Source organism: Stomoxys calcitrans, chromosome 3 (assembly GCF_963082655.1).
Source record: "Stomoxys calcitrans chromosome 3, idStoCalc2.1, whole genome shotgun sequence".
Lineage (NCBI taxonomy): Eukaryota > Metazoa > Arthropoda > Insecta > Diptera > Muscidae > Stomoxys > Stomoxys calcitrans.
The window spans coordinates 140,782,529-140,804,119 of NC_081554.1; the positions used below are offsets into that span (position 1 = coordinate 140,782,529).

General features: G+C 36.7%; 1 protein-coding gene across 3 annotated transcripts in view; it reads left to right on the top strand.

Moving 5' to 3' along the window:
- LOC131995710 (zinc finger protein 492-like) overlaps positions 1-21,591 on the top strand; it is a 493,860-nt gene that overhangs the window by 298,263 nt on the left and 174,006 nt on the right. For 2 of the 3 annotated variants that reach the window (XR_009397565.1, XR_009397567.1), the window contains exon 6: positions 32-249. The exons of the other annotated variant lie outside the window; for it this stretch is intronic. The gene's annotated coding sequence lies outside the window, so the exon portion shown is untranslated. Of the gene's footprint in view, positions 1-31; positions 250-21,591 lie in introns of those variants that run through there. 3 annotated transcript variants of the gene reach the window in all.

Sequence of the window (21,591 nt, forward strand, 5' to 3'; positions counted from 1 at the left end):
AACAAATAATTTATACATATTTTTTTTTCAGGTATGAACTTTATTGTTAAACTTGTAAGGAGTAATTTGAAAACAAAGCAATGTTCATCATTGGAGGTAATCAAAGTAAATAAAAATTAATTTTTTGTGGAAAAGCAACTTATTCTGATGGATAATTGAAACTATTTCATATATTTGGTAAATAGCTGATTTAAAACAATTCAATAAAAACCAACTGTACAAGTGGCACAGCCTTTGTCGGTTTACTGTTCGGCTGTAGCTTGATCATCAGACACAAGTTTTTGTTAATAATAAGAAACATTTTGTCTCAATATTTCATACATAGAATCAACATTTTTAAATTATATCGATTTTATAAAAAATCTCTTTTTTATAAAATCGAAACTAGTTTTTTTTTATTATTTATTTTAATGAATACCTACATAACAAGATTAAATCTCATAGTTATAGTGCAGAAGAACAGCCATATATCCTTATTAAGAAATAATAAAAAAATTTTTTATATTTTCTTAAGAAATATATTTCTTAAATTAAACTATCCTTAATAAACTTGATCGAAAAGAAAAGAAAATACGCTACTTTTATACCGTAGACTGCTACCGCGGCGCAGAGGTTAACTTGTCCGCCTATGATGCGGAACGCCTGGGTTCAAATCCCGGCGTGAACTTCAGAAAATTTGTCAGTAGTGGTTATCTTCTTTCTAATGCAGGCTACATTTGTGAGGCATGCTACCATGTCTTCTCTATCAAGTGGTGTCACTATGCGGCACGCCGTTCGGACTCGGCAATAAAAAATGAGGTCCTTCATCGTTGAGCTAAAACTTTAATCGGACTGCAATCTTTGATATGAGAGAAGTATCCCCTGTTCCTTAGTGGAATGTTACTGGGAAATTTAGTAGTTTACCATTTTCAATTTTAATTCGGAATATGCCAAATAAATTTCAGAAATTCCATTTGTAATTCAGAAATTCCACTTGAAATTCATATATTTTATTTGAAATTCCGAAATTCCATTTGGTATTTAGACATTCCATTTGAAATTCAGAATATTTCAATTGAAATTCAGTAATTTCATTTGAAATTCAGAAATTCCATTTAAAAGTCAAAATATTTTAATTGAAATTCGGGACATTTCAATTGAAATTCAGACTATAAAGTAAATACCAGAGGCATTCTGACCAAGAAAAAATTCGTATCATTGACGTCGCAAACATAGGTCTCCATTGGAAAGAGTTGACTGAATCCTGAAACTGTTGACCCAACAGTATGGAATGCAACAAAATCAGGGGGCGAAAGACAACATGTTCCATTGGATCAGGAAGTTAAAGAAATAATGAAGTCAATCGAAGCGATTCCCACTATTACCTTAAAATTCTTTAGCATCAGCATCAAACTTAACAAATTAATTTTTGAGCGAAAGCAAGTGGTCTATATGCGGAAGAAATTACTAACAAGAGGACCAAAAATCTACTTTATTGGAACAATAAGATGTGTGGCGTCTGATATATAGGACTGGAGTCCCGTCGGTTTTCTTAAAGTGGGTGGACATGGGGAACCAGTTGTCAGAACTTGCTTTAGTTGTTGACACAGTCTCCTGCATCTCTTTTAAGATTGTCTCCATATTCACCTTAAATGAACCCTATTGAAATAACATGGAGTATAATTAAAACCTAAAGCAAATATTGGACAGAAGCGAAAGCAACATTTAGAGTGAATTATAGACGAAGCTGGTTTAACTACTAGTGTTGGCGACAGCAGAAGCGCCATCCAACATTCCTGGAAGAAGCTCTATCCCTGCAAGATAAAGGTTCTTTCTCATTTCTTATAGCAAAACTTTATTGTTCGTATCTTTGTTATTTTTGCTGGTATCTCTATTTTAAATTATTGTTAATTGTTTTCCTTTTTCCTCATTTTTTTTCATAAAATTACTTGGTATGATCCTTGTAATCCTAGAAAATAATTATACATGATTATGTAGCTGTAGATCACATGACAAAATACTTTTTAATTATTTCATACTTCATAGTTTTTTAAGACACTACATTGTTCTGAATTTCAATTGAAGTATTCTTAATTTCAAATGAAATATTTGGAATTTTTAATAGAATATCCGAATTCCAATTGGAATATTCTGAATTTAAAATGGAATACCTGAATTACAATTGACATATCCTGAATTTCAAATAAAATATTCCGAATTTCGAATGGAATTTCTGAATTTCAATTGGTATTTTCTGAATTACTCTTGGAAATTGTGTGGTGTTTTTATTTTCCTTTTTGCATGAGTGCCATTAAGTTAATTTATCACTAAATCTATTTTTAATCAAAGCTAAATTTTAGTTTTCCCTTGTTGATATGTAGAAAGTTTTTAAAATTTGTTGCATGTAGTTTGGCAGATGCCCTATGTATTGTTTCCTTGTCAAAGGAAGTAAATTCCTTGGAAAACAGAAAAGCGATACATTTTCATAGTGATTTCATTCCTCTGTCTTTCTTTGGCCTACTTGTACTCTATCTTAAATGATGATCTTCTGTTAGCTTATCTCGTGCCCCTTCTCCATGTCACTAGCTCACGGAAAGCCTATAACATAAAAAAGTTGCCAGGAAAAAATCTACAAACATACATATGTTTTTCGTTATCCATTATGTTGAATATAGTTGTAAATGTCATGCTCTATATTGGTCGCCATTGGTGATGTGACATAGACAAATGCAAACATAAGCAAAAAAGTGGTGAAAAACTGCATATAATATTTAAGTACAATGGATATTTTCATATCTGCCGCATTCCCATGGAGCTCATGATGTTTTTGCATTATCAGTCTATCAGCCATTGTATGATAGCAGCAGAAAAAAAACACCACATCCCATTACAAGCAAATCTTCAACTGCTGAGGTGTTATGCAAAAAGTATTGTAACATGTATTTACTATTAATAATTGCAAAACAAAAAAGAGACAAACAAAAAATTTTGTCATTTACAGTGCCACAGTGCTATTGTTTTTCATGTCAAACAGAGAGCAATAGTTGCATATTGTCAAAAATATTTAAGTTTTATAGCTGTTAAATTTTTTAAATGTGATGTATTTATTCCTAATGTAATAAACGTTTTATTTAAATACTAAATATTTGAATAATTATTTTAGATAAAAATCCTAAGGAACTTTTATAGAAATTGATAAAGGCAAAAAAATCTTTAGCTCAACCCACCAAAAGGAACATGATAAATGAACCGTTGTTTTGTTTAAGGACACTGGAGAAATAAAAATTTTTATGTTTAAAAAATATTCTTTTTTGGGATTTTATAAAGGATGTTGTCAAGTGCTAGACGACATAGTTCAATGTATCTATTCAAAGAATAGCAAAGCATTCTTAAAAAGTTAGATAAAAAAGTGCTGTTGTTAAAGCATTTGACTCCGGGAAGCATTTTTATACCCTCCACCATTGGATGGGGGTATACTAATTTCGTTATTCTGTTTGTAACTTCTCGAAATATTCGTCTCAGACCCCATAAAGAATATATATTCTTGATCGTCATGACATTTTATGTCGATCCAGCCATGTCCGTCCGTCTGTCTGTCGAAAGCACGCTAACTTTCGAAGGAGTAAAGCTAGCCGCGTGAAATTTTGCACAAATACTTCTTATAGATGTAGGTCGGTTGGAATTGTAAATTGGCCATATCGGTCCATGTTTTTATATAGCTGCCATATAAACCGATCTTTGATCTTGACTTCTTGAGCCACCACAGAGCGATAAAACGGTCTCCCTATTTTACTTTTTGAGTCCCTAAAGGGCGATATCCTTATCGATTTGGCTGTAATTTTGCACGAAGTGTTTTTTATGATTTTCAACAACAGTACTAGGTATGGTTGAAATCGGTCCATAACCTGATATAGCTGTTATATAAACCGATCTGGGGCCTTGACTTCTTGAGCCTAAAGAGAGCGTAAATCCTATTCAATTTGGCTGAAATTTTGCGCGACTGTGCCAAAACCGGTCCATAACCTGATCTTGACTTCTTGAGCCACCACAGAGCGATAAAACGGTCTCCCTATTTTACTTTTTGAGTCCCTAAAGGGCGATATCCTTATCGATTTGACTGTAATTTTGCACGAAGTGTTTTTTATGATTTTCAACAACAGTACTAGGTATGGTTGAAATCGGTCCATAACCTGATATAGCTGTTATATTAACCGATCTTGAATCTTGACTTCTTCAGCCACTAGAGGGCGCAATTCTTATCCAATCTGTCTGAAATTTTGCATGAGGTGTTTTGTTATGATTTCCAACAACTGTGCCTAGTGCGGTGTGCCTAAAATCGATGTATAACCTGATATAGCTGTCATATAAACCGATCTGGGGTCTTGGCTTCTTGAGCCTTAGAGGGCTCGTTATGACATTCAACAACTGTGCAAAGTTTGTTTAAAATCGGTCCATAACCTCATATAGCTGCCATATAAACCGATCTGGGATCTTGACTTCTTGAGCCCCTATAGGGCGCAATTATTATCTGATTTGGGTGAAATTTTGTAAAACGGCTTCTCCCATGACCTTCAACAGACGTGTCAAATATAGTTTGAATCGGTCTATAGCCTAATACAGCTCCCCTATAAAACGGTCTCCCTATTTTACTTTTTGAGTCCCTAAAGGGCGATATCCTTATCGATTTGGCTGAAATTTTTCACAATGACTTCTACTGTGATCTCCAACATTTATTCCATTATGGTCCGAATCGGACCAAAACTTGATATAGCTCCAATAGCATAGCAATTCGTTTCTTCTATTCTTTCCTTTCCTTTGTTTGCCTAAATGCGACACCGGGAAAAGAACTCGACAAATGCGATCCATGGTGGAGGGTATATAAGATTCGGCCTGGCCGAACTTAGCACGCTTTTACTTGTTTTATCGAACATCGTATTCTTCTCTCTCAAGAATCCGAATAGGACCAAAACTTGATAGAGCTCCAATAGCATAGCAATTCGTTTCTTCTATCCTTTCCTTTGTTTGCCTAAAAGAGACACCGGGAAAGGAACTCGACAAATGCGATCCATGGTGGAGGGTATATAAGATTTGGCCTGGCCGCATGCTTTTAGTTGTTTTATCTAACCGCGTATTCTTCTCTCCCAAGAGAGCTCCCAGGAGATTTGGACATTTATATGTAATTTTGAATTATTCGATTAATCGTTAGTTCAAAATCCAGTTCCGACGACTAATTGAACGACACCTAAAGGGGTTGTCGGGAATAGATATTAATCGAATATGAATTAATTGAGCATACACCCAAGAATGGATTAAGGTTCTTAACATTCCCACAACTAGTCATCATGTGGAGAGTGCACTTTTAATGGTCTTGACATTCTAAGTCGATCTAACCATGTTCGTCTATCTATCAAAATTAAGATATGTCAGATTCCTTTAATTTACAAGCTCCTATCTAGGATTTCTAAAGATTCCTAGTTTTCTCATTAGCCACAGTTCGTTCATTTATATTGTATACTTTTGATTTTTTTCGTTTTTTTTCTTTCGTTTTATCGAATAACGAATTACTCGGATTTAGTTCTTTGTTTTTAAGTAGGCTCCTGGATCCAGAATGTAAATCTTTCTTTATTTTGGGTTTAAACATTTATTGAAACTCTTTGATAAAGTTGTAAGTTCAATATTGTATCCTTAACCTTCCAAATCAGTGTTAGAAACGGGGTGGTTATTACGTTAATATACCCTTCAAGCAAGTTCTAATTTGATATTTCGGTAAAAGGGGGTGCCACAATCCTTTCCATTTTTTTTGTGCAAATTATCTAGCTTACTTTAAATTGGACAATGATGGCAGTTTGCAATTTTAAACAAATTTAAATCAAAGCTTTAAATTTGAGCTTTCATATGATAAGGTTCAAATGTTATTTCTATGCACTTACATTGACGGTGACAATATTGTAGTTAGAATACATTTTTTAAATGCAAATGTTTGTGTTGGATTTTGACATATTTTAGCAACAACCCTTTAACGAATTTTTCATATTGTCAACCGCACTGTTTGCATTCTTTTTGTTAAATTATGTAGATTTCTGATGCAGCGCAATGTTTCTCTACTCGAAATATTCGTCTTAATTTTTTTTCGGTGTATGGAATACATATTTCTTTTATTCATGTTAAAGCTCGTTCAATTTTATTAAATATAGTTTAATTTGTTTTAAAAATAATGGAATTTAAATGCCCCCCCTGCTCGTTGATGCATGTGCGGCATCTTAGCAAAAAGTTATTCATTACTGCTTGGAGAGTTGAGACAGGAATAGCCGCAATTGTTGCTCGAATGGATTGCTTTAGTTCATTCAAATTTGTTGGTTTTGCTTTGTAAACTTCCTGTTTGCAATGACCCCACAAGAAAAAGTCAGGTGCAGTAAGGTCAGGCGACCTGGGTGGCCAACGGAATGTGGAGTTTCTGGATATCAGTTTATTGGGAAATTTTCGTCGCAATTCTGTCATAACAGGTTGGGCTATGTGAGGACCTGCACCATCTTGCTGAAACCACACAGAGTTAAAAGAAATTCTCTTTCGGCGTAATTCTGGATAGAAAAACTCTCTCAACATGTTCAAGTAGCGGTCTCCAGTAACCGTAACGGGGTGACCGTTTTCTTCGAAGAAGTAGGGCCCGACAATGAAACGTGATGAAACTGCACACCACACTGTGACACGAAGTGGATGCAATTCCGTCTCATGGAGTGTCTGTGGGTTGGAAGCACTCCATATTCGACAATTTTGTTTGTTTATGTTGCCGTTCAAATCGAAATGGGCCTCGTCAGACATGAAAAGACAGTTCAACATGTTTCCATCCTCTTCCACCATTTGAAGCATCTTCTGGCAAAATTCCAAGCGAATCGGCAAGTCTGCAGCGTTCAGTTTGTTGGCCATTTGAATTTTATATGGGAATAAGTCCAAATCTTTGTGCATAATTGACTGTAATGACTGTCTGCTTATACCCATTTGAGCAGATAAGCTTCTTGTCGAAACTCTTGGATTGTGTTGTATCGCAGCAGCTACAGCAGCGATTGTTTCCTCCGTTCGAACTGAAGGGTTTCGATGGTAAGGTCTTCTGTTGACTGTCCCATGCTCGGCAAAATTGTTTACAAGTCTCATTATGGTCCATCTGCTCGGAGGATTGCCGCCAAACGTGCATCTATACTCTCTTTGAACCGAAACTACAGACTCCAGTGCGTGATAGCGGCGGACAATCCAAATTCTTGTTTCGGTGTCCCAGTTATCCATTTTTGTCAAATCTAAGAATCAATCTGCAAAATAAAAAAAAAATCGACCACATTCATTAAATAGAAAAAAAGTTATTACATTTTTTTTTGGTAGCGGCTTTCATCAGCCACCCTGTATATTCTATCCATGTCCGTCCGTCTGCCTGTCAAAAGCACGCTAACTTCCGAAGGAGTAAAGCTAGCCGCTTGAAATTTTGACAATTACTTCTTTAGTTCTTAGTGTAGGTCGGTTGGTATTGTAAATGGGCCATATCGGTCCATGTTTTGATATAGCTGCCATATAAACCGATCTGGGGTCTTGACTTCTTGAGCCTCTAGAGTGCGCAATTCTAATCCGATTGGAATGAAATTTTGCACGACCAATTTTGTTATGATATCCAACAATTGTGCCAAGTATGGTTCGAATCGGTCTATAATCTGATATGGCTGCCATATAAACCGATCTTGGGTTTTGACTTCTCGAGCCTCTATAGTGCACAATTCTTATCCGATTGGAATGAAATTTTGCACGAAGTATTTTGTTATGATATCCAACAACTGTGCCAAGTATGGTTCAAATCGGTCCATAACCTGATATAGCTGTCATATAAACAGATCTGGCGACTTGACTTCTTGAGCTTCTAGAGGGCGCAATTCCTATCCGATTTGGCTGAAATTTTGCATGACGTATCATGACCATCAACATACGTGTTTATTATGGTCTGAATCGGTATATAGCCCAATACAGCTCCCATATAAATCGATCTCTCTATTTTATTTTTTGAGCCCCCAAAGGGCGCAATTCTTATTCGAATTGGCTGACATTTTACACAGGTCTCCAACATATAATATAATTGTGGTCCAAACCGGACCATATCTTGATATCGCTCTAATGACAGAGCAAATCTTTTCTTATATCTTTTTTGCCTAAGAAGAGATGCCGAGAAAAGAACTCGACAAATGCGATCCATGGTGGAGGGTATATAAGATTCGGCCCGGCCGAACTTAGCACGCTTTTACTTGTTTAATATGAGCAACAACAGTTTTAATAACGACGGAGTTTTTTTTATTGTTTGTTTAAACGAAAAAAATTTTGATATAAATAAATGGGGGAGCAAAAATTCGCAAATAATATATGAAGAGGAACATAATTTTGGCGGTACATTTGTGATACAGTGTCCAAAAGTGTATAGAGGCCAACCTCTTTTAGGGCCCTTTTAAATGGTATAAAAAGAAGAAAAGGAAGAAGATGAATGGAACGATTTATACGAATTTTTATTTGTGTTATATTTGGGTTAAGAACTTTGAGGGCAAAACAAAATAAATAAATTTGCACATGCTGTAAACTTGATAAATCAAATAGGTTAGTTTGAAAAGAGGGTGCGGATATAAATCCGCCCCATGCCACCATGCACATCCACCGAAAGCAGTAATCGGTTTGTTGTACGCTCTAAATACTAAAAAAAAACTCGAAAAAGAAAATTTTAAGTTAGAAATTCCGTGCTATTTACCAAATTCTTAATTGTTTTCCATATCACGCCACTTAGTTGGTTCATGCCTGGTATTGTGTCCTCACCTAAGTGCCGATATCTGTTAGCCACGAAAGCCGGCAATGACATAGGAAATGCTCCAACGTCTCATCATTTTCGCCGTATGCCCTACACATGCTATCGCTTGTCGCACGGGTTTTACATAAGTGAACTCGTAGTTCTCTGTGTTCCGTTATGATACCAATAGCTATACTGACCTCCTTCTTACTTCCTTTCAGTAGTAGCCTTGTCTTATCCCGATCTGGATCTCCCCATAGGATTTTCAGCGTCCTACCGACCGTTTTATTGTTCCACAATTTTGCATGTGCATTCGTTGCCCCCGCCCTTAACTCGGACTGCGTCGACGCGAAAGGCTTCGGTTTACTTAAGTTTATTGACGGCGGTTCTCTGGTTGCTTTCTCATTTCCAGTTACTCCGCTATGGCCCGGCACCCAAACGATGGGGATCGTGCCATCCTCAGGCGTTAATCTCCTTCTTACAAGCCAGGAAAGTTCATGATCTTACCGTCTTGGTTGTTATATTCCTTATGGCACGTTTACTGTCCGTAAAGATGTCCACACTCTACGTCCTCGCGTTAACACCACACCACATTACGCATTCCGCGATTGCCCGGATCTCTGCTTGCAGAGTCAGATCATACAGTTCTAAAACAGATCTCAGTCCCTAGATTCTCAATATAGACTCTCAGTCCCACTCTGTCTTCTAGCTTTCATCCATTCGTGTAACATGATCTTGCAGATAGCAATACTAGGGTTCCGTCAGTCCAAGACTTTGGCGCTGGCTTCAGTGCCTCGCACTCGTCCTCAAGTGTCGTATCAGGAATCCGATCGGATACCTCGTCCATTCCTTCCAGGTTTCCTATCATCGCCTCGATTATACCGGGATGGTATGAGCTGCTCCCATCCTCAATCCATTCTCCCAGCCCATTCTCTCAGTGCCTCGCACTCGTCCTCAAGTGTCGTCTCAGGAATCCGATCGGATACCACGTCCATTCCTTCCAGGTTTCCTATCATCGTCTCGATTATACCGGGATGGCATGAGCTGCTCCCATCCTCAATCCATTCTCCCAGCGCCTTAAGTCTAATAGCCGCAATGGCTGCCTCACACTTCATCTGTATGTCTATAGGTCTGATATCTAGAATAGTCTCCAGTGCTCTGGCATGGGCGTGGACATGTTCTCTGAACCTGTTGTATTATCCTTATGTTGCACTTTTTCTCCATTGCAGTCCACCAAACTACTGAGGCGTAAGTTAGTATTGGTCTTATCACTCTCGTAAACAGCCAGTGGAATATCCTCGGATACAGGCCCTATTTCGAGCCTACGACCATCTATTTACATAATGCCCAACATCTGTGAATCTTCTCGGTACGCTCCTGAGTGTGACATTTCCAATTCAGTTTCCTGTCCAAGATCACATCTAAGTCTTTGATCTTGTCAGATATCGCAATTGTTCTATTGAAAAAACGTGGTGTGTCAGGCCGATTTCATTCTTCTCTGAGTTAACATTGCGACCCCTAGGTCTAGTCCAGTCGTGTTCCTTGCTGGACCTAGGAGTCTCAATAATTAGTCACATAAGAAATGTGTTTTCTACGCCACGAAATCAAATCGGAGTAAGGACTTCATGCTTGTTTAAACCATTGAGTAAAGCGGACGTTTTGCTATTTCGCTCCGCAAGAATATTCTGCAAATTGTAATAGCTAGTTTTGTTATTCACTAGGCGGTTGATGATCAGCGTATGTTTCTAATGAAGCGCCATCTTAAGAGCGCGGGAATAGACTGTAAAGATCTGCACAACCAAATTGTGTGAATGCTTGATTGGTATGACAACATGCCATTGTCCTGTTAGGTGATGCCATAAAGATTGAGTTGCAGTCGCAGCCCACCACAACTGCATATGGCACTCACTAACAAATTTCACAGTGCCCAAGCCAGCATAGTGTGAAACAACATAGACATGTAGGGGACGATCATCTCAGGTAGATAAAAGAAACAGCATGTCGTGAAGCGTGGTTTGTTGCCATGGGATCGAAGTGAGCTCTACAAGACGGTTGCATGGAAGTGGGAAATATGGAGCACATATTTCAAAAACTTTATAAATGATCGAGAAAAACATGTTATGTATTTTAAAGAAATTTGAAGTGAAATATGACATGTTTTTATTCTTTCAATAAACACAAGTAAAAAATTTTGTCCTTACCGTATAATGTCAAGTTTTGGAGAAAATTGGCTTGTCAAAAATCAGTATTTTTACATTAATGAGACCCTTTCGGCGTCCAGTAGCATTTGATGCTTTCTTATAGATAATCATTGGAATGGCGATAAGCCCACTATGTTGTCCTATAGGTACGATTTTATGTCATGAGCACTAAAATTCAATATTCTTTACTAAATGGTAACATAATGCTAAAACTATATTTTTAGCAGTAAAGCCTTTGGTTAGGTTAGGTAAGTGTGGCAGTCTATTTTTAAACAAACTTACTTAGACAATTTTAGTCCATTGTGATACCACAAGAGCGATACACCAGGCCCTAATGGGAGTCGAACCACCACCATCTTAGCTACCGGGGCGACCAACAAGAATTTTTTTATTAATTTTTTTAATTATAATTTTTTTTTTTTGAGAAAAAATTTCGTTATGGTTTACATTTCTTATTTCTTTAAATTTTAAATCAATTTATTTGAACAGAAGCTAACTTTGAGCATGTCAAAAAATCCAATTACAAAATTAAAAAAAATAATTCCGTTTTTTAATTATAATTTTTTTTTTGAGAAAAAATTTCGCTATGGTTTACATTTCTTATTTCTTTAAATTTTTAATCAATTTATTTGAACAGAAGCTAACTTTGAGCATGTCAAAAAATCCAATTACAAAATTAAAAAAAAAATAATTCCGTTTTTTAAATACATTGAATAGATGAAAAACTCGCACACATTCTCCATCAATATGGACCATAGTATGGTACCATAAACACCGCAAAAATCTGTGTGTAAATGTTTTTCAATAGTTACTTACAGTACCATAAAAGTCCTTAATTACAAGCTAAGGATAAAGGTTTTATGAAGCCTTCACCCATTCTGTCAAATATCCATTTGACACTATCACAAATTTCTCCAGGCCTTTTCTTTTCTCAAATATTTTCAAAATGAACCACGTTTGACGTATGGCTGCAATATTACTTTATGGCATGGTAGTTGTTTCGTAGCAATGCATTTGCTTTCGCAGATGGCGTTAATAGAGAAAAAATGTGATATTGAAGGTCTTTAGTAGGCTTTGAACGGACTCCCAAGACCCAACAACTGCAGTGGTGGTGGCATCAGGCCGTACCATATTGTCTACTACTGAGACCTCCACTGGTGTAGGGTTTGCGCAAGGCTCCACTAGCCGACGGACGAATAGTCTGCAGGGGCTTTTGACGAAAAAACCTGGTTTGAGTCTTGAGGACAAAGCAATAGCTCACGCTGTTGCTCCGTGTGTCCAGGTTCGATTCCAGACAGAATGTCTGTCATTACACAAAAATAAATGCATTGGAAAAAGTACAGCTAATAAGCAGGGTTGTCGAGCTTGGTTAATGTGGTAACTGTATCATAGATGCGTTTTCGCAATTAATACAATTCAAATACAACATACCAACGCACGACCCTTGAAGCCATCACACCTAATATGGTTGAAAAGTCTTCTAACCAAAGACGAAACGCGTCCCATCGCGGTTGGTGTGTGTTCCTATCTTTGGCTTTCCTTTTCCATTTGCATCTCCGATCATTGAGCTCGTCTCGAAAGAGAAACAAACAAGAATTGTAAAAATTTAATGACTTGAAAAAAAAATATATCTGAGACTCTTAGGCTACACAGAAAAAATGAAAATCTTGATTTAATTAAGAATTTTTTAAATTCAAATAGAATTTCATACGGGATTTCTCTATTTTGTACTCTTCAAATTCACCCTTTAAATTTATGTTTTTTAAATAATATGAAATTTTACGCTCTTTAGATGTCTTCTTAGGCAATTTTTATACCCTCCACCATAAGATGGGGGGTATACTAATTTCGTCATTCTGTTTGTAACTACTCGAAATATTCGTCTGAGACCCCATAAAGTATATATATTCTTGATCGTCGTGAAATTTTATGTCGATCTAGCCATGTCCGTCCGTCTGTCCGTCCGTCCGTCCGTCCGTCTGTCTGTCGAAAGCACGCTAACTTCCGAAGGAGTAAAGCTAGGCGCTTGAAATTTTGCACAAATACTTCTTATTAGTGTAGGTCGGTTGGTATTGTAAATGGGCCATATCGGTTCATGTTTTGATATAGCTGCCATATAAACCGATCTTGGGTCTTGACTTCTTGAGCCTCTAGAGTGCGCAATTCTTATGCGATTGGAATGAATTTTTGCACGACGTGTTTTGTTATGATATCCAACAACTGCGCCAAGTATAGTTCAAATCGGTCCATAACCTGATATAGCTGCCATATAAACCGATTTTGGGTCTTGACTTCTTGAGCCTCTAGCGTGCGCAATTCTTACCCGATCAGAATGAAATTTTGCACGTCGTGTTTTGTTATTATATCCAACAACTGTGCCAAGTATGGTTCAAATCGGTCCATAACCTGATATAGCTGCCATATACACCGATCTTGGGTCTTGACTTCTTGAGCCTCTAGAGTGCGCAATTCTTATCCGATAGGAATGAAATTTTGCACGACGTGTTTTGTTATGATATCCAACAACTGTGGCAAGTATGGTTCAAATCGGCCCATAACCTGATATAACTGCCATATAAACCGATCTTTGGTCTTGACTTCTTGAGCCTACAGGGCGCAATTCTACTTCGAATGGAATGGAATTTCGCACGACGTGTTTTGTTATGATACCCAACAACTGTGCCAAGTATGGTTTAAATCGGTTCATAACCCGATATAGCTGCCATATAAACCGATCTTGGGTCTTGACTTCTTGAGCCTCTAGAGGGCACAATTCTTATCCGATTTGAATGAATTTTTGCACGAAGTATTTCGTTATGATATCCAACAACTGTGCCAAGTATGGTTGAAATCGGTCGATAACCTGATATAGCTGTCATATAAACAGATCTGGGGATTTGACTTCTTGAGCTTTTAGAGGGCGCAATTCCTATTCGATTTGGCTGAAATTTTGCATGACGTATTTTATTTTTACTTTCAACAACTGGGTCAAATAAGGTTCAAATCGGTTCCTAACCTGATATAGCTGCCATATAAACCGATCTGGGATCTTGACTTCTTGACCCTTAGAGGTCGCAATTATTATCCGATATGCCTGAAATTTTGTACGACGGATCCTCTCATGACCATCAACAAACGTGTTTATAATGGTCTGAATCGTTCTATAGCCCGATACAGATCCCATATAAATCGTTCTCTCTATTTTACTTCGTGAGCCCCAATGGACGCAATTCTTATACGAATTGGCTGAAATTTTACACAGGTCTCCAACATATAATTTAATTGTGGTCCGAACCGGACCATATCTTGATATCGTTTTAATAGCAGAGCAACTCTTTTCTTATATCCTTTTTGCCTAAGAAGAGATGCCGGGAAAAGAACGCGACAAATGCGATCCATGGTGGAGGGTATATAAGATTCGGCCCGGCCGAACTTAGCACGCTTTTACTTGTTTTCCTTTAAACACGTGTTTTCTTGAACTATTGGGTTGCCCAAAAAGTAATTGCGGATTTTTCATATAGTCACAATCAATCAATTTTTTCACAGCTTGTGACTCTGTAATTGCATTCTTTCTTCTGTCAGTTATCAGCTGTTACTTTAGCTTGCTTTAGAAAAAAAGTGTAAAAAAAGTATATTTGATTAAAGTTCATTCTAAGTTTTATTAAAAATGCATTTACTTTCTTTTAAAAAATCCGCAATTACTTTTTGGGCAACCCAATACATCATGGATGCACAAAATTAAATATATTTGTATCGGACAAGAACTGTTGTTTTGTGCATTCAGTGGTGTTTACGTGCATATATTGTCTCACTTACACTTCTGTCTGGATTACACCTGTGTGAAAGATAACTCTATTTTGTTTTTTTGTTATTTAGTAACAATTTTTATTCATGCAATTACATATTTGTTAAACATAAGTGCGGCAAGTGATAGCATGTGTAGGCCATGCGGGAAAAATAATGAGACTTTGGAACATTTCCTATGTCATTGCCCGGCTTTTGCGGCTGACAGATACCGGCACTTAGTTGAGGATACAATACCATTTTTATTACTCAATACCATTTCTGTATGGTAAAATTTAAGTCTATATTTTTTCTGTGTAAGGAAGATCCTATCCTCGAAACCTATTACGGTAGGAATCATTCAGAAGTTAGAGATTGTATTGGCAATGTCTAGCGAGGTATCACTAGATCTACTACTCCTTTAGTGCTTGTCTGCAATCAGACACACTTAGAAATGTTCGTTCCTACTGTTGAAACATCACTTTATGAAGCGCAACAACTTGCAAATATTCACATCCGCTAATTCATATAGGCCCTTAAAAAATTGAGAACCTAATGTAAAACTCCGCTTGATTGCCAGTTCGGGACACACACAGCAGATGTTTTCATACTCGACGTCCTCACAACTTCTGCTAAAGTTTCATGCTGACAGAATGCACGTTTTTCCATCAGACAGTGACCTGTCATGACGGACACAATGACTGAGACGTTTGTTCTAGCCAGCGGCAGACCTAGATTGGACCACACGATATTGGAATGTTCACAACCCGTACCTTGAGACATTCAGGTCTGATCATGAAGACTAATCTTACATGTCGCACGATTCCAGTTTCACTGCAGATTTCCCTGTAGATAACTCCAAACCTCGCAATTTCGCCTAGCTGTCTGACAATATATTTATGCCAATCGCCGTTATGATATTACATTTTAGCCAATCTACCACTTCTTTCATTGTATGGATATCCGCTTAATAAACACTACAGTGGTCGGGTAACCTTCTCGATATGTCCAGCCCTAGTTCTTTCTAGTACACGCGAAATCCCAGCTGATCGTCTAGTTTGGAACCATCTGTATAGAAGTCCATATAACATATATTACCAGAGATAGTGTAGCTCCAATCGGTCCTATCAGGAACAATACTTTTTATCACAAAGCGGTTCAGGCAATGTTTGATCCACACTTCCTGGAAAGTCGGATATTGTATCAAGGATAACACAGTGTCCTCATATTCAAAGAGGGAGCTTCCTTAGCCTCAGCAGTGGTCGCAGCAATTTCTTTAGCCACAATGTCCAGAGGCTTTAGGTAAGCATAAATTTTAGTAGTGCATCAGATGGTTTAGTCCTCTGTGCGGCTGTGATGCATAAACAAGTCACCCTTGGGATCTGGCTGAGTATTTAACAAGAGTTGCTCTTCTTACCCTTTCCATAAAGTTTGAAGTTCAATTCCCTGTGAAGCAAGTATTTTGCGTTATCAGAAAATGGAACATTTTCTTTTCCCAAGGGGGTAGATACCACCATGGGTAACTTGTATCTACTGCTGAAGTAATAACTTCCGTCTAAGGCGGATTTACGCTCTCGCCACTTTCGGTAGCCCCCTTCGCCGTCGCACAGTGGGATGGGAAAAGAAATAAGTGCAAATAAATCTGCCATTTTTAAACAGATAAATTATTAGATGGTTAGAAGTATTAGATGGTTATAGCTGAGGTTTTACAAAGTGAATGTGCAAAATTTCTCTGCCCTAGAGGTTTCGGGTGGGCCTTTAAAGTTCCATTGGTGGGGCTTCAAAGTTCGTCACCTCGGCCGTACAAATTTTGTTTTGGCGGCTGAAAAGTTCTCGAACATTCCTACAAAAACATGCTTTGATATGCGGGATATCTTTTATAGTGCCCAAGAAATTCGACAAACATTTTTTTTTTAATTTCGCAGAGACTGGTCCCTTATTTATGACTTGTGATGGCATTCCTCAACTGAATTGAGATTTTTGGACTTATTTGGAAAGCTTATAAAATTTACTATATTTTTGTCGCTATAAATGCTAAGGTCCGACTCTTCAGTCAAAATTTATGCGAGTTACAAATCAAAAAATGTGAAAAGAGTAAAATTTAGGAATTTTTTTGGTCAAAAATGGTAATTTCATTGTTTCCTCTCTAAAAAGAAAATTCAACCTAATACCTTCAATTTGGCTTATTGTACCGTAAAGAGGACTTAATATAGATGCCTTTTAAATGCACTTTTTATAAATTGTGTTGACTCTAGTAGTTGTTGTTGTTGTGGCAGTGTGTTGTACACTGAGGACCCTAATTGAGGACCAAGGATTGACGTCTCTACGGCCATTTTACTAAAAAATGCCAGTTCAGCAAAAATCTTTTCCCAGTATGGGGATTTTGGGTATTTTCATCAAGAAATGTGGCCAAAATTTATAGTTTTATTAAGATATTCTATTTTCGAAGAGATATTCGTCTAGAATAATAGAAATATAGTACATTTTAACAGCTTTTCAAATCAGAACAAAAACTTAAAATCGATTAAAAATACTTTTTTTTTTTTGTATTTTTTTTTATTTTTATTATGATAAAACCCATACAAAAGACAGTGTCTTATATAAAGCATGGGTTAGTAAATTGATAAATACAATGAGTTTAACAAGTTTTCATTTAAATAGAACAATAATTGGTACAAAATATTTAACAATTTAAGCAAAGTTACTGATACAATATTTAAGTTAAAAAAAGGTTTAAACAAAACAAAAAAAAAGAAAAAGAAACTTTAAAGAAAATTTAACAATTTAATCAAAGTTACTAATAAAATAAATTAAAAAAATAGTTATAAAAAAAAACAAAACAAATAATTAATTAAAATGATTATAAATCAAAGATTTGAACTGTCGTTCATTACTTATAATTTGAATACTATTGGGAAGATTATTCCAGAGACGTATAGCATTAACAAAGAACTGTTGTTCAGATACACGATATTGATGACGTATTTGTATTACTTGTTTACCTCTTGTAGAGTTAGCAAAACGCAAAACAGAAGCCAGATATGACGGTTCATTGGTATAAATTATCTTGTGGATCATTTGCAACAAGCGTATCTTAAGGAACGAGTTAAAAGAGACACCATATACTTGTCTGGCAAAGTCAGATACCCGGTCTCTTCTACGCAAACCAAAAATGTATCTAACGACATCGTTAAAGGCCACGTGCAATTTATTCCTATGAGTTACATCACAACCGTAAAAAACCTCGCAAGAGTATAATAGTTTCGGCAGAATAAATGTCCTAGCCAAAAGCATTCTTATTGACAAAGGGGTATACTGTCGACTCATATATAAGTTTCGTAAAACGCCGTAGGTCCTGCCCACTGTCATACTGACATGATTCTTCCATGAAAGTCTATCATCAAACTCCAAACCAAGGTTTCTTGCAGATGAAACAATCTCAATTGGGGCTCCAGCAATTGCCACATCAAGATTGGACGGCATTGTCACCCGATTCCTACCAATTACAAGGCACTTTGATTTTGTTGGATTTAAAAGTAGTCCGTTGGCGTTTGCCCATGTGTTTATCCTATCCAAGTCATTATTTAGTCGAAGTACGCCATCGATCAACCTCCCCGGCGAGGAGCTCATATACAGCTTTACGTCGTCGGCATACATATGAATACCACAGTTGCGCAACTGTCCAGGAAGGTCATTGCTATATAAGGAAAAAAGGAGTGGGCCCAATACAGACCCCTGTGGAACACCTCTTGAGACTGGAAGATAACTAGAACAGCGGCTATCAACACATACCGATTGGCTTCTATTCGTAAGATAGGAATATATAAGATCCGTTGTTCTTTCAGAAAATTTAAATAAATGTTTCAGTTTAAGGCAAAGTATATTGGGATCAACGGAATCAAAAGCTTTCGAATGATCTAAAAGAACAAGAAAGGCAACTTTATCGCTGTCAATATCACTCCTTACATCTTCAACTACTTTCAAAAGTGCAGTAGTGCAACTGTGCTTTGGCCGGAAACCAGATTGAAAATCTGTTAGCAGCGAATTATTCGCAATATATTCAGATATTTTCCGGTTGACTAGAGTCTCAAATATCTTAGAGACGAATGGAAGTATTGCTATTGGCCTAAATTCCTGGTTATTCTTTGGTATTGGGACTATCCTTGCCCGTTTCCAAGACTGTGGATAGCAACTCCTTAAAATAATATTGTTAAAAAGATGGCACATATACGGAAGAATAAAGGGTAGAATTATTCTAAAAAATCTTGGGTCAATACCATCAGAACCAATGGCATTAGACTTAATTGATTCGCTAACGATATCGCTTTGTTCAAAACACCTTCACAAGAAACAAAATAAGAGATGAACCTCTGCGAAAATTTCAAAAAAAAAAAAAACAAATTTTAGCCCAATTTCTTGAATGCTGTAACAGATATCCCGGACATGAATGCAAGTTTTTTGTAGAGTTTCAAGCAAATAAAAAAATCTGAAAATCGGGCTTTTGGCAGCCCGAACAAAAGTTTGTACGGCCGAGTTGATCAACATTCGGGATGATATCTTTAGCTGTTCAAAAATTGTATACTTATTTTACTTTTTTTCCACATCCCACTGTGCGTCGTACGTATGGCTTCCTGAAGTATATCTCTTTGAGTGCCGGGAAACTTTTCCCGCAAAAGACTTTTTGCTGAGAACTCTAGAAAGGGTTATAGTAATATATCTTACGGCAGTCTCGGCAACACCAAGCGTATATTTAAGGCAAGTCCACCGAAACAGCATTTCACGACCTATTCGGCTACATGGAGGGTTCTCTTGCAGTCAGAAGAAGTTCCACATTAGGCTCTCATTTCTTTGAGAACTTGTCTGATTTAGCGGATGTGAACTTTCTCATATCATTAGGCATTCGAATGGCAAAACAACCAAACATCAATTTTTGTTCGTGTAAAAAACATTTGCTTTGCTTTGGTTCTTTTAGCAGCGTTATCGAATCAATTTACAAAATTAACTTAAATTTATTAGTTGGTTTATGATTACACTAAAACAAAAAGAAAAATCCATACATCAGTGTTCATAATCATATGAAAGAGTTTCTCAATTCCTCTTTCAACACAACAAAATGATCGTTACATTAAATATATACGTATGTAAAATTTTTACAGCAACACAAATTAAATTATCCCAACTTAATGAGCCATTAAATTACCCTTTTTAAGACTCTACCATCTCCCGCATCCACGCCTCCACAATATTTCCAAAACTCATTCCCCCTACTATGTCAATGGACTATATTGAGCTACAAGTGCTTGAAAAGAGTATAATAATTATTATAAGCAAAAGCAATTAACTACAATAACAACAACCATTCAAAAACAATAAAAAAAAAATAAATAGTATTTTTATAGTTTTATATAGTGGTGGAAATGACTAATTTGCATAATCCATTTAATTTTTCATTCAGTTAACATTCATAGTAGAAGCGCAGACCAAACAACATTTCAAAATGGAATAGGTCAGCAAAGCGTACAAAGTTAATAAATTAGAAAAACACTGTTACAAGTTATAAAAATGTATATTTATGTTAAGTTAGTATAGGTCTCAAAGAAATAATGCAAATTTGACCATGAACATTCCAGTGAGGAACAGGGCAAACTTCTCACATATCGATAAGGGGCCTCCTTTTTGTAGCAGAGTTGGAACGGCGTGCCGCATTGCGACACCTTTTTAGGGCTAAGTTTTTACATGGCAAAGTACCTCACAAATGTCAACAGCATTAGGAGGGGATAACCCCCCTGAAATATTTTTCCGATGTTCTTACCAGGATTCGATTCAAGGTGTTCAGCAGTATAGGCGGACATGCTAAATTCTGAGCTACGGTGACCTCCAAGAAATTATAGGCATAGTGAAATAATACTGACCAACGTACCTAACAAATGGGATTTTGATTCATAAAAAATAAAAGTAGTGTTTTTAATTGTTTCAGTAATTTTTAGCCTAGAAATTCGTGTTTCCTTTGTACCACGACCAGTGTTGCTACCCAAATGAATTATTTTCTACCTAAATTTGAAAAAAAAAAATCCTACCAAAACCTGCCAACAATCCAAAAATTCGGTATTTATTTTATACCCACCTTCGAAGATATGGAAATTTTGACATTCCATTTGCAAGATATCGAAATATTTTTTTAAGTATGTTTTTTTGCCCCGATTCTCCTGCACAACCGTACCGATTTTATATAAATCGATCTCCCGTTTTTAGGTCTTGAGTCCAAAAATGAGCATTCACTACCCGTTTTCGCTTTAATAGTAAAGGTCTAAACAGAATGATCACGATGAGGAGCATCGCGTTGAAAAATGCAATTTTGGAAACAAAACTCAAAAAATCAACTCGCAAAATTTATACAATTTTTAACATTGACGATTAAAACCACTACTTCACGTGTTGCGGCAGAGAATAACGCTCGTCAAAGGTGAACATTTATTAACCTTTCCGCGTTGCTTTTGTGGGATTTTAGTACAGCGTTGCATTTTTGATCAACAACAAAGCTCAAGGCCTTAATTTGCATTGAACCCCTCAACATTGGAGTATGGACCAGATTTGGCACTATTGAATGTAGCTGTTATACAGTCCGATCTCCCGGTTTAAGGCACTGATCGCAATAAAGACTCATTTCTTACCAAGAATTTATGAAATTTGAATCAGATCCCTTGACGTTCGTACCAGTTGTAGTCAATATAAGAACTTATGCACTTTTTCGCTGAAATTCGTAGTACTGAGACCGCTTGCAACACTATTAGACCATTGATGTTTATGCAGAGTATGGTTTAGGGT